This window comes from Babylonia areolata, chromosome 18 (genome assembly GCF_041734735.1).
Source record: "Babylonia areolata isolate BAREFJ2019XMU chromosome 18, ASM4173473v1, whole genome shotgun sequence".
Classification (NCBI taxonomy): domain Eukaryota; kingdom Metazoa; phylum Mollusca; class Gastropoda; order Neogastropoda; family Buccinidae; genus Babylonia; species Babylonia areolata.
The window spans coordinates 30,064,601-30,079,600 of NC_134893.1; the positions used below are offsets into that span (position 1 = coordinate 30,064,601).

A 15,000-nucleotide genomic window follows, 5' to 3' on the forward strand; every position below is an offset into this window, starting at 1 on the left:
GTGCGTGCGTGCGTGCGCGCGCGTGTGTGTGTGGTTGTGTGTGTGTGTGTGTGTGTGTGTGTGTGTGTGTGTGTGTGTGTGTGTGTCCGACTGGCGTGTTACTGTAAAGCACTTTGAGAGCTTTGGAAGCCCTACTATAAATGCACTAGTAGTAGTCGAAGTAGTAGTGGCAGTATCATTATCAGTGCAGTATCATCATTATATCATTTGGAAGAGGGCGGGGTGACTGTAGAATTAGTTGGGAGTTACAATGCCTCTATTCAGTCCAACTGGAAAACAACTCCTTTGTTTGCAGACCTGGGCACCAGACAGAGAGGATTTTTGAGAGAAAAAAAATTTAGGTGCTGATTTATTCTCTGTCATGTTGAGATGCTTTCTATTGATTTTAACTCACTCAGTACGGCCAGTCCTCTCTTCTCCTCTACACAGACCCCTCGGATGTCCAGTGGGTGTCTGAATGACAAAACCTTTAGCTTCCGTCGTAAGAATTGTGGTATTCTTTGTCAACATTTACCTCTTCAGTATAAGAGCCTTCCTCTTGCAATATTTTGATGATGGTAATTGGGGTGAAACGCTGTTAACGTCGTCTCTTTCGCCGTTCGTATGGAGAGAGTTAAACGTCGGAATGAAAATACAACCGTCTTCTGTATTGTCCGCGATAGATACACGCCGCTAGGCTATATATACACAAATATACACCCGTACACTCAATTGCGCGCACACACACACGCACACATATGCACGCCAGCACACACAAACACGCGCACGCACACATACACACACCGACAGACAAAAAGATTAGAGAGAAACAGACATGCAGAGACAGACAGAGAAGGAAAGAGAGACAGAGAAAGGGAGAGACAGAGATAGAGAGACAGAGATAGAGAGACTGAACAGCGTAGGATGAGCCGGGGAGGAAGAGGGAGAGATGGAGAGAAGAATTAGATGGGACAAACACATCACACACACACACACACACCCATCCCATATCACACCCAGACACTCCCACACAAACTTAGATACAAAGCATAAATAAAATAAAAACTTTCTACACGGAAAGGGGGGGAAGAAAGAGCATCATCTGTGATGACAGATCATATACAGCTGCGAGTGGAAAAAAAATATATATAAGAAGAAGAAGAAGAAAAAGAAGAAGGGAAAAAGAAGTTCACGCGGTGACTCATTCCAGCAAGCCAAACATTATCAACACAGTGTATCAGACCTTTCAAACCAGTTCAGCTTTCCTCACGGAATGTGCCAACCAGCTTGTAGTAGGTTGAGAAAATCTTATTTCGTTCTAGTTTCAGTTTCTGTTTCAGTCAAAAAGGTGTCAAAGCGTGCGGACTGGTCCATATACGCTACACCACATCTAGATTAGAGAAATGGAGCGGGTGCCTGACCTTCGTATGAACGTCGTATTATCTTTGAGAGGCTTTGAAAGGCCTCACACACACACACACACACACACACACACACACACACACACACACACAACACATATATATAATGAATAAAACAAAGTTGAAAACAACACTTATTTTGTTAAACAAAAACAAAACAAAACAAAACAAACAACCCCCACCCCCCCGCCCCCAAAACAACAACAACAACCCCGCCCCCAAAACAACAACAACAACAACAACAACAACAAAAATCTGAATTTTCGCTGCTACCGAGCAGCTTGGTCACAGACTTCGCTCATAATAGGTAACGTAATGTTATTTTTCAAAATCATCTTTCTGACCTTACATGACGTCTTCCACTACGTAAATATATCATGTTCTAAATATTCCTTCAACTGTCTAGTATATACATATCTCTCTCTCCCTCTCTCTCTCTCTCTGGGGAAAAAAGGGAGTAAAAAGTCCCAAATCAGGCCATAAGACAATAACATATCGTTGCTACTCTAAATTTAATGAGCAGCTCTTTATAAATGATGTGAGTCGCTCCAAACTTTCATCGGTATATGATATAACAGACCCCGATCTAGGAATAGAACACTGGATCGAAATATTTACAGAAATATATAATAAACACGTCCCTTTGAAAACAATAAGAGTTAAACACACTCCTAAACCAGCTTGGTTTTCCAAAGAGTTGAAAGAGGCAGGCTACATTAGAGACTATCTTAAAGAGCAGGGCTACCACGAAGAATCGAACAAATTGAGAAATGCAATAAACTCGCAAAAGCGCAAAGAAAAGAGAAAATATTACCGAGAATTTTTATCCTCGAAAGAAAACCCTAAATCAGTGTGGCAAGCTGTAAACCAACTCACCAGCAAGCAATCTTCGTCAAAATCAACCGTGATCAAAGACGTTTCTGTGAATCAACTAAATACACACTTTTCCACTATAGCCAAGAAAATTATTACCACAAATTACACAAAACTGAATGACCTTGAAAAAATAAAACTGTATTGTCGTAATAAAAACACTTCAATTAAATTGAATATTCCACCCATAACAGTATTTGAAGTCTATCACTACCTTATCCACCTAAAACAGACAGGAACCCGCGGACTGGATGGCACCGACAGCACAATTCTTAAACAAGCCGCTCCAGTTATCACGGACACATTAACGTACATTTTTAATCTGAAACTACTTTCCGAACGCATTTAAGAAAGCGAAAGTTATTCCTATTTACAAATCAGGGGAAACCACCGATCCTTCAAACTACAGACCAATTTCCATTATTTCTATTCTTTCGAAACCACTGGAAAAGCACATAAACAAGCATATTTCGCATCACTTTGGTGTCAATGAGCTTTTACATCCAGCTCATTCCGGTTTCAGACGAAAGCATTCATGCCACACAGCATTGGTAAACATTGTAGATGACTGGCTTACCAATGTCAATAATAATAGATACTGTGGTGTTTTATTCGTTGATTTAAAAAAAAAGTATTTGATGTGATAGACCACAACCTCTTACTTTGAAAACTTGAACTATATGGTCTGTCAACCAATTGTCTTAGTTTGCTTTAATCCCATATGACAAACAGACAACAATGCGTGACAATGAGTACATCAATCTCCGCACCAACAACACTTGATTATGGCATACCTCAGGGGTCTGTTCTAGGCCCTTTACTATTCTCGATATATATAAACGACATACCGCTCCATATGAAATCCGTCTGCAAACTTTTTGCGGATGATACAACAATCCACACTTCTCATACTGACATTGTCGCTCTTGCAAAAGACTTACAAGAAAGTACTGATGAGCTCTTTAGATGGACCGAACTAAACCACATGTCTCTACACCCACAAAAAACAAAATGCATGTTAATCACAACCAGACAAAAGAGGCAAAACACTATACATAATTTTCCTTCCATCCAAATTAAAGGTGAACCTATTGAACAGGTCAGTGATCACAAAGTTCTGGGGATCATAATTGACAAGAATCTCACTTGGAATCCTCACATAAATTCTCTTTGCAAAAGGCAGCCCAGAAAACCCATCAACTATCCAAAATCAAACATTTCCTTGACCTTCATTCACGGAAATTATTTTTTCAAGCACATATCCAGTCTTCAATAGGTTATGCATCAACACTATGCGAAATACGATGGGACTCCGCAAGTGCGAACACCATGAAGCCATTACAGAATCTTCATAAACGGGGGCTCAAGCTGGTACTTCTTAAAAAGACTTCCCTTTTAGACTCAGACTATAAACAAGCGAATATTATCCCACTAATCCGTAGATTAGAATACAATAAAGGAATCATGATGCAAAAGATTATGGCAGGTAATGCACCACCAACATTAATAGACAAATTTTCTGTAAATTCATCAAGGAATCCCCCCCCCCCAAAGTCCATATCCCAATTCCAAGAATTGACTTGTTCAAATCCAGTCTAGTCTACTCAGGCGCCACCCTATGGAACTCACTCCCAGAAACAATTAAACAACACCGTTGCCCAGCAACCTTCAAAAAACATTGCCTGTCCCACCTTATACCATAAAGTGTTTTGTTTTGTTTTGTTTTGTCTGTTTGTTTTTTTATTTTATCTTATTTTATTCATTTATTTTTTATTTCTTATTTATTTATTTATTTATTTTTCTTCCCTGTTATGTATCTCTACTAACACCATGCTTTCATGCTTTCATTTTATTTAGTATTGTGTAGTGTAGACCCTATTCAGGGCGGGGACTGGATGTAAAAAAGCACGCCAGTGCTTATCTATTATCCTCGAAATAAAGAATTTGTCTTGTCTTGTCTTGTCTTGTCTCTCTGTATCTCAGTGAACGTGTATGAAAAAAATTTTAATATGCTTATTTCCTCAGTTTACTTTCCATAGGGTTCAAAATCATCTTTGAGGTTGTCTAGTTCGTGTTTCTATTTCATTTTTTAAGGCAAGACATCTCTTCAGTTCTGTGAACATGACAGCGATATAATCTCGTTATAAGTTTACGGCTTCCAGCAAAAGCCATGAACTGTAATGATGGGAAATTCCAGGTCCTGGAAAGGGAGACACAGGCACACAATTTCAAGCTGCTTCTAGGTTTCTTTGATTACTCTGTTGTATGAACCGTTTGAGTAGGGCGGATCTATCTTTTTTCTTCATTTGTCTTAAGCTTGGTTCCATCAGTATCTAACATGTCTGGGGTTGTTGCTGTGCACGTTTTCCCTTCCATGCGACGATAAGATTGCCAGAACTCTGTCAATGTTGTGTCATAACTGAGTGCCTCGCAAAACTGTTTCCACTTGTCATTTTTGGCCTATTGAGCGATGACTTCAAACTGTTTTGTTTTTTCTTTCAGTTTTGTTTCAGTTCTTTTGTCCGGAGAAGGCTTTGTTCTTTCTTTTTGCCAAAGTTTGACAGCCGCATGTTTTTTTTCTATCCAGGCTCTCTCTGTGTCGGTATTCCACCATGGGGGCTGAATAGTTTGCATCCGGTTCGGTGCCGTTCTTCTGTTTCTTCTGCGTCTTAATTTTTCGATGACGGTTGTCTTTTTGGTTTCAAACTGAGATGTATTACGCGGTTTCATACAGGGTTTATCTGATAGTTTCTGTAGTCTGAAAACTACCGGGAGGTGGTCACTGCCTTGTGGTGGAAGCGTCTCTGCATTCATTCCTGCTCACGGCACACAAGCACACACACACACACACATACACACACACGCACACACACACACACATACACACACACACACGCGCACACACACACACACACACACACACACACACACACACACACACGGTGTCACGCACACACACACACACACACACACACACACACACACACACACACACACACACACACGCTGGCACGGAGAGAGAGAGAAAGGGCCACAAATGACCGCTGCCCTGTGAACTGAAAACATAACCGGACACAGACAGGTTGTTAGCTCACCTCATTGAGCGCATTGTACGGTCAACAAATTTCTGCCAATATGTCTGTCATCCCCCCACCCTCCCTGTCTCTCCCCCCCTTCTCTCTCTCTCTCTCTCTCTCTCTCTCTCTCTCTCTCTCTCTTTCTCTGTGTATCAGTCTACCATTGCCTGCCTATATGTCTGTCTCTCTGTATCATCTCCTGTCGACATGTGTTTTCTTTTTTCTTCTTTTTTATATTTAGTTTTTTGTTGTTGTTTTTTTCTTCCTTTCTTTTTATTTCTAACTTTCTATCCATCTGTCTGTCTGTCCGTCTGTTTGTTTGTCTGTCTGTCTCACTCGGTATCTCTCTTTCTTTCGTCCTCTCTCTCCCTTTCTCTCTCTCTCTCTGTCACACACTCTCTGCCTGTCACTCTCTCTCTATCTCTCTTTCTCTGTCTGTCACTCTCTCTCTCTATCTCTCTCTGTTACTTTTCTCTCTCTCTCTCTGTCACTCTCTCTCTCTCTCTCTCTGCCACTCTCTTTCTCTCTCTTTCTCTCTGTCACTCTCTCTCTATCTCTCTCTTTTCTCTCACTCTCTCTCTCTTTCTCTCTCTGTCACTCTCTCTCTCTGTGTCACACTCTCTCTCTGTCACACTCTCTCTGTCACTCTCTCTCTGTCACTGTCTGTCACTCTGTCACTCTCTCTCTGTCACTCTCTCTCACTCTCTGTCACTGTCTCTCTTTCGTTCTCTCTCTCTCTCTCTCTCTCTCTCTCTCTCTCTCTCTCTGTCTCTGTCTGCCTGTCTGTCTCTCTCTCTGTTACTGTCTCTGTGTCACTCTCTCTCTCTCTCTGTCACTTTCTGTCACTCTCTCTCTCTGTCACTCTCTCTCTCTCTGTCACTCTCTCTCTCTCTCTTTCTCTCTCTCTCTGTCACTCTCTCTCTCTCTGTGTCACTCTCTCTCTGTCACTCTCTCTCTGTCACTCTCTCTCTCTCTCTGTCACTCTATCTCTCTCTGTCACTCTCTCTCTCTCTCTCTGTCACTCTCTCTCTCTCTGTCACACACTCTCTCTCTGTGTCACTCTCTCTCTCTGTGTCACTCTCTCTCTCTCTCTCTTTCTCTCGTTCTCTGTCACTCTCTCTGTCTCTCTGTCACTCTCTGTCACTCTCTCTCTGTCACTGTCTGTCACTATCTGTCACTCTCTCTCTGTCACTCCCTCTCTGTCACTCTCTCTCTCATTCATCCTATCTCTCTCTGTCACTCTCTCTGTCACTCTCTCTCTATCACTCTCTCTCTGTCACTCTCTCTCTCTCTGTCACTCTCTCTCTCTGTCACTGTCTGTCGCTCTCTCTCTCTCTCTGTCACTCTCTCTCTCTCTCTGTCACTGTCTGTCACTCTCTCTCTCTCTGTCACTGTCTGTCACTCTCTCTCTGTCTCACTGTCACTGTCTGTCACTCTCTCTCTCTCTCTCTCTCTCTCTCTCTCTCTCTCTCTCTCTCTGTGTCACTGTCTGTCATACACACACTCTCTCTCTCTCTGTCACTGTCTGTCACTCTCTCTCTGTCACTGTCTGTCACTCTCTTTCTGTCTCACTGTCACTGTCTGTCACTCTCTCTCTCACTGTCACTGTCTGTCACACGCACTCTCTCTCTCTGTCACTGTCTGTCACTCTCTCTCTGTCTCACTGTCACTGTCTGTCACTCTCTCTCTGTCTCACTGTCACTGTCTGTCACTCTCTCTCTCTCTCTCTCTGTCACTGTCTGTCACACACACTATGTCTCACTGTCACTGTCTGTCACTCTCTCTCTCTCTCTCTCTCTGTCACTGTCTGTCACACACACTATGTCTCACTGTCACTGTCTGTCACTCTCTCTCTCTCTTTCTCACTGTCACTGTCTGTCACTCTCTCTCTCGGTCACTGTCTGACACTCTCTCTCTCTCTCTGTCACTGTCTGTGTCACTCTCTGTCTCTCTCTCTCTCTGTCAATCTTTCTCTCTCTCTCTCACTCTTTCTCTCTCCGTCTCTGTCTCTCTCTCTCTATGTCACTCTTTCTCTCTCTGTCACTCTCTGTCTCTCCCTCTGTCACTTTTTCTTTCTCTCTCTGTCACTCTCTTTCTCTCTGTCACTTTCTCTCTCTCTCTCTCTCTCTCTCTCTCTGTCTCTCTCTCTCTCTCTGTCTCTCTCTCTCTCTCTCTGTCACTCTTTCTCTCTCTGTCACTTTCTCTCTGTCACTCTCTCCGTCTCTCTCTATCACGCGTTAGATCTGCGTGGATATGACAGTAACGACAGTGTTCCTGTTGTAATCCAGTTGTTTTACCTTGAACAGTACGTTCCATGCTGGTGACAGACATTGATCTGTCTGTCTGTTTCTGTCTCTGTCTGTCTGTCTGTCTCTCTGTGTCTCTTTCTCGATGCCTGTCTCTCTTTCTCTCTCTCATCACACCTCACTCTCCTATCCATCTGTCAATCTGTGTGTGTGTGTGTGTGTGTGTGTGTGTGTGTGTGTGTGTGTGTGTGTGTGTGTGTGTGTGTGTGTGTGTGTGTGTGTTCTTCATCTTGCCTGAACTTCTGCCCGATTTTTTTTCTTCTTTGGTTACTTCTCTACCTTGATATATGTGTGAACTGTTTTGTAACACATGCAGAACAACACGGGCAGACTGAAAGAATAGACCATGCCCAAACTCCTAATTCTGGAATTAAAAGTTCAGAGATCTGATTCATGAGTCTCTCTCTCTCTCTCTCTCTCTCTCTCCCTCCCTCTGCCCCCCTCTCTCTCTCTGCATCTTTCCATCCCCCTCTATACCTCTCTCTCTCCTTCCCTCCCTCTGTCTCTCTCTGTGTGCCTCTTTCCCTCTCCCTCTCTCTCTCCCTCTCTCTCCCTCCCTCCCCCTATCTCTCCATCTCCCTTTCTACCTCTCTCTCTCTCTCCCTCCCTCCCTCTCTCTCTGCCTCTCTCCATCTCCCTCTCTCTCTCCCTCTCTCTCCTCTCTCCCTCCCTCTCTACCTCTCTCTCTCTCTCCCTCTCTACCTCTCTCTCTCCCTCCCTCTCCCCCTTTCTCTCTCCCTCTCTCTTTCTTTCCCTTTCTCTGCCCCTCCCCCCTTTCTCTCTCTTTCTTTCCCTTTCTCTGTTCCTCCCCCCTTTCTCTCTCCCTCTCTCTTTCTTTCCCTTTCTCTGCCCCCCCCCCTTTCTCTCTCTTTCTTTCCCTTTCTCTGCCCCTCCCCCCTTTCTCTCTCCCTCTCTCTTTCTTTCCCTTTCTCTGCCCCTCCCCCCTTTCTCTCTCTTTCTTTCCCTTTCTTGCCCCTCCCCCTTTCTCTCTTTCTTTCACTTTCTCTGCCCCTCCCCCCTTTCTCTCTCTTTCTTTCCCTTTCTCTGCCCCTCCCCCCCTTTCTCTCTCTTTCTTTCCCTTTCTCTGCCCCTCCCCCCTTTCTCTCTCTCTCTCTCTTTCTTTCCCTTTCTCTGCCCCTCCCCTCTTTCTCTCTCCCTCTCTCTTTCTTTCCCTTTCTCTGTCCCTCCCCCCTTTCTCTCTCGTTCTTTCCCTTTCTCTGCCCCTCCCCCCTTTCTCTCTCTCTCTCTCTCTTTCTTTCCCTTTCTCTGCCCCTCCCCTCTTTCTCTCTCCCTCTCTCTTTCTTTCCCTTTCTCTGCCCCTCCCCCCTTTCTCTCTCTTTCTTTCCCTTTCTCTGCCCCTCCCCCCTTTCTCTCTCTTTCTTTCCCTTTCTCTGCCCCTCCCCCCTTTCTCTCTCTTTCTTTCCCTTTCTCTGCCCCTCCCCCCTTTCTCTCTCCCTCTCTCTTTCTTTCCCTTTCTCTGCCCCTTCTCCCTTTTCTCTCTCCCTCTCTCACTTTCACTCTCTCTCTGCCTCCCTACATCCCCCCTCTCTCTCTCCATCTCTCTCACTGCCACTCTCTCTACCTCTCTCTTTCTTTCCCTCACTCTCCCCCTCCCTCTTTTCTCCCTCTCCCCCTGTGTCTGTCTCTTTCACTCCCTATCCTACCTCCTCTCTCTCTCTCCCTTCCATCTCTCTACCTTCCCCATCTCTCCCTCCCTCTCTCTCTCTACCCTCCCTCTCTCTCTCTCACTCTGTCTACCTTATCTCTCTCTCCCATCTCTCTACCTTCCCCCTACCCCCTCTCTCTCTCTCTCACTCTTTCTACCTTATCTCTCTCTCTCATCTCTCTACCTTCCCCCTCCCTCCCTCCCTCTGCCTCTCTCTCTCTCTCTCACTCTTTATACCTTATCTCTCTCTCTCTCCCATCTCTCTACCTTCCCCCTCCCTCCCTCCCTCTGTCTCTCTCTCTCTTTCTCACTCTTTCTACCTTATCTCTCTCTCCATCCCATCTCTCTACGCCTCCCTCCCTCCCCCTCTCTCTCACTCTTTCTACCTTATCTCTTTCTCTCTATCCCACCTCTCTACCGTTCCCCTCCCTCCCCCTCCCCCCCCCCTTCTCTCTACCCTCTGTCTTTCTCCACACTCCACGTTTCTCTCTTTCCTTTCATTTTATTCCTTAGTTTTAAATGTCAACGGCAGTGTTACAGCTTAATCCGAAGTCGGCCTCGTCATTCTCTGTGGCTCAGCAGATATTTTCGGACGGACTGAACTCAGAGCATGGCTGGGGGAAAAAGTCAATAAAGACCTCTAACAACAGACGCACGGACAGATACAATGTCTTTCCGGAGGTATTGATTGAGCTAGACAGACAGACAGACAGACAGACAGACAATATAATACGGTCAGACTCGATGTGTGTTGGGTATTGATAGGGTGAGACAGATATGCGGACAGACCAATGTCTGTCGGGTATTGACTGAGCGAGACAGACATGGTTGATGATATTGCCAGACACAACGTTCGTCGGGTATTGTATTGTATTGTATTGTATTGTATTTCTCTTTTTTGTCACAACAGATTTCTCTGTGTGAAATTCGGGGAGAGCGCGTCGCTACACTGAGAGCGCCACTCCCCCCTTTTTTTTCCCCTGCGTGCAGTTTTATTTGTTTTTCCTATCGAAGTGGATTTTTCTACAGAATTTTGCCAGGGACAACCATTTTGTTGCCGTGGGTGTTTTTTTTTACGTGCTCTAAGTGCATGCTGCACACGGAACCTCGTTTTATCGCCTCATCCGAATGACTAGCGTCCAGACCACCACTCAAGGTCTAGTGGAGGGGGAGAAAATACCGGCGACTGAGCTGTGATTCGAACCAGCGCGCCCAGATTCTATCGCTTCCTATGCGCACGCGTTACCTCCAGGCCATCACTCCACTATGGACGCGTTACCTCTAGGCCATCACTCCACTGTGGACGCGTTACCTCTTGGCCATCATTCCACTATGGACGCGTTACCTCTTGGCCATCACTCCACTATGGACGCGTTACCTCTAGGCCATCACTCCACTATGGACGCGTTACCTCTTGGCCATCACTCCACTATGGACGCGTTACCTCTTGGCCATCACTCCACTATGGACGCGTTACCTCTTGGCCATCACTCCACTATGGACACGTTACCTCTAGGCCATCATTCCACTATGGACACGTTACCGCCAGGCCATCACTCCACACTGAGCCACCGGCAGACACAGTTCATGTTCGGGTATTCTCTTTGCAAGACAGACATACGAACAAACACAATTTCTCTTCAGGGTATTCAGTAATTCACTGAGCGAGATAGACCGACCGACAGACACACTGCCTCTTCTGGGCATTCACTTTGCAAAACAGACACAAGGCAGACACAGTTTCTCTTCGGGTACCGATCGAGCGAGGCAGACCTTGGGACAGACACAATGTCTGTCGGGTGTTGTTGTTTGGGTAAGTGTCGCGGTGGCCTACTGGTAAGGCGCCCGACTAGGAAGCGCCGAGAGTCCGCAGGTTTGAGTCCCATGCAGGCCTGCAGACCGGGGTCCCCTGTCCATTGAAGTGGTGGTCTGGGTGCTAGTCATCCGTATGTGACGATAAACCAAGGTCCCGTGTGCAGCATGCACTTAGATCATTGTTGTTGAATGGAGAAGGAGAGAGTGAGAGAGAGAGAGAAAGAGAGACAGAGAGAGTGGGAGAATAGACAGATAAACGGAGACAGAGGCAGAGACACAGACTCGCAGAGAGGGGGGTGGGGGTGAGACAGACAGACACCCACTGAGAGACAGAAACACAGAGGGAGACAGAGGCACACACACACACACACACACACACACACACACACACACACACACACACACACACACACACATATATATATATATATAGAGAGAGAGAGAGAGAGAGAGAGAACAGAGGAAGAGAGAGAGAGAGAGAGAGAGACGGATAGACAGAAACAGAGACACAGACAGAGCCAGGAACACAGAGAGATAATTATAGAGACACACAATGAGAGGCGGGGAAGACAGATAAACAGAAACAGAGACACGGAGAGAGGAGTGGGGTGCGGGGGTGGGGGTGGGGGAGTGGACTGACAGAGAGACAGATACATAGAGAGGGGAGGGAAAAACAACAGAGACAAACAGACAGGCAGACATACCCGCACCTCAACAGAATGCACTTTTTATATTTATCCCTGTCAGGCGTTTTAAAAATGAGAGGTGTTAATGATTTGTGTTTTGGTTTTTTTTTAATAAAAAAAAAGTTTCTCCCGGTAAGTTTTGTTGTTTCCCAGCACAAAACACATCCAAGTGCAAAACGAATCTAGCGATCTCTGTACAGTACACTTTCTGTTATACTTTGTAATGGCTTCCTGATGCTGGTACGTAACAGGAACCAGTATCATATGAATCTGTTTCATGAAGTCAAGGCGCAATTCATGAGTGTGAATTTTGTTCCAAAATGCCATGCTTTTATCATGATGATATCCAAGATGCAACATACATAAATAAACAAAATCGGTTTACATGCTTAAATGTATTTGAAATGATGCGTGTGCAGTAAAAAGATGGGAAGGAAAACGAAATCCAAAACAAACGAACAAAAATTAAGGCGAATCAACAGGTGTCCTCCCATTTTTCTGACTTCGATCAATGCGACAGACTATTATAAAACAGCCAATCAGAGACTGTATTATAAAACAGCCAACCAGTGTCTGTATTACAAATCAGCCAACCAGAGACTATATTATAAAACATCCAACCAGAGACTGTATTATAAAACAGCCAACCAGTCTCTGTACTACAAAACAGCCAACCAGAGACTGTATTATAAAACAGCCAACCAGAGGCTGTATTACAAAACAGCCAACCAGAGACTGTATTATAAAACAGCCAACCAGAGACTGTATTATAAAACAACCAACCAGTGTCTGTATTACAAAACAGCCAACCAGAGACTGTATTACAAAACAGCCAACCAGAGACTGTATTATTAAACAGCCAACCAGAGACTGTATTACAAAAACAGCCCAACCACAGCAGGGATACAAATTTGGAAAAAAAAAAAAAACCAATCAGAGCAGAGATATGACAAAAGAAGCAAAAGAACCAACCACAGCACAGCAGGCAATCAGAACAGAAACAGCATGACAAGAGACCCAATCAGAGCACAGACAGGCGTTATGAAATAACCAATCAGGACGGAGAGTACCACATGCGGCAATGGCCCATTCACTGCTCGTTTCAATTGTATCCACATGATATTACATAGGGTGTGCGGATGGTAAATCATTGCCGTCAAAAGCATGCTGACTTGCAGAGACCTCGAAACACTTCTTTTTTTTTTCTTCTTTTTTTTTTTTTTCCAAAAATGAATATATATTTTTACAATATTAACTGAAGTGACAGAGGGAGAGACAGACAGACAGAGACAGACAGATACACACGCGCGCGCGCGCGCGCGCACACACACACACACACACACACACACACACACACACACACACAATGTGCGCGTGCACGCAGGCACAGATTCGCACACACACGCAGGACACTGAACACTGAACACTGATCTCACTCATACCACTTGTCTAGCCGCCATCTTGTCGGAAGTCACACACACACACACGGAGAGGGAGAGAGAGAGAGGGAGAGAGAGAGAGAGAGAGGTTGGGAAGGAATGAGGGGGACAGAGGACAAGACAGGGTCATGTACACTCAGAAAGACAAAAAGTGAAACAAACGCTAAGCAAACAAAGGTAGAAACGGAAAGAAAAGAAACAAGGTAAGGGGACTACAGCAAGACACAGAAGACAGGAAGGTCTATAACAACACACAGAAGACAGGGAAGGGGTCTATAACAATACACACAAGACAGGAAGGTCTATAACAACACACACAAGACAGGAAGGTCTATAACAACACACACAAGACAGGAAGGTCTATAACAACACACACAAGACAGGAAGGTCTATAACAGCACACAGAAGACAGGATGGTCTATAACAAGACACAGAAGACAGGAAGGTCTATAACAACACACAGAAGACAGGAAGGTCTATAACAACACACAGAAGACAGGAAGGTCTATAACAATAAGACAGGAAGGTCTATAACAATACACAGAAGACAGGAAGGTCTATAACAATACACAGAAGACAGGGAGGTTTATAACAAGACACAGAAGACAGGGAAGGGGTCTATAACAATACACATAAGACAGGAAGGTCTATAACAATACACAGAATACAGGAAGGCCTATAACAAGACACAGAAGACAGGGAAGGGGTCTATAACAATACACAGAAGACAGGAAGGTCTATAACAATAAGACAGGTAGGTCTATAACAATAAACAGAATACAGGAAGGTCTATAACAACGCAAGGAAGACAGAAAGGTCTATAACAATACACAGAAGACAGGGAAGGGGTCTATAACAACACACACAAGACAGGAAGGTCTATAACAACACACAGAAGACAGGAAGGTCTATAACAATACACACAAGACAGGAAGGTCTATAACAGCACACAGAAGACAGGGTGGTCTATAACAAGACACAGAAGACAGGAAGGTCTATAACAGCACACAGAAGACAGAAAGGTCTATAACAACACACAGAAGACAGGGAAGGTCTATAGCAATACACAGAAGACAGCAAGGTCCATAACAACACAGAGAAGACAGGGAAGGTCTATAACAAGACACAGAAGACAGGGAAGGTCTATAACAAGACACAGAAGACAGGGAAGGTCTATAACAAGACACAGAAGACAGGGAAGGGCTATAACAACACACACAAGACAGGGAAGGGGTCCATAACAAGATGCAAGACAGGAAGGTGTATAACAGCACGCAGAAGACAGGAAGGTCTATAACAGCACACAGAAGACAGGAAGGTGTATAACAGCACGCAGGAGACAGGAAGGTGTATAACAACACGCAGAAGACAGGAAGGTTTATAACGACACACAGAAGACAGGAAGGTCTATAACAAGACACAGAAGACAGGGAGGTCTATAACAATACACACAAGACAGGAAGGTCTATAACAATACACAGAAGACTGGAAGGTCTATAAGAAGACACAGAAGACAGGGAGGTCTATAACAATACACACAAGACAGGAAGGTCTATAACAATACACAGAAGACTGGAAGGTCTATAACAACACACAGAAGACAAGAAGATGTATGACAACACACAGAAGACAAGAAGATGTATGACAACACACAGAAGACAGGAAGGTGTATAACAAGACGCAGAAGACAGGAAGGTCTATAACAGCACGCAGGAGACAGGAAGGTGTATAACAACAC

General features: G+C 44.7%; 1 protein-coding gene across 4 annotated transcripts in view; it reads right to left on the reverse strand.

Moving 5' to 3' along the window:
• The window catches only part of LOC143292640 (calmodulin-like), a 37,920-nt gene that overhangs the window by 21,841 nt on the left and 1,079 nt on the right, over positions 1–15,000 (reverse strand). The window lies entirely within an intron of this gene.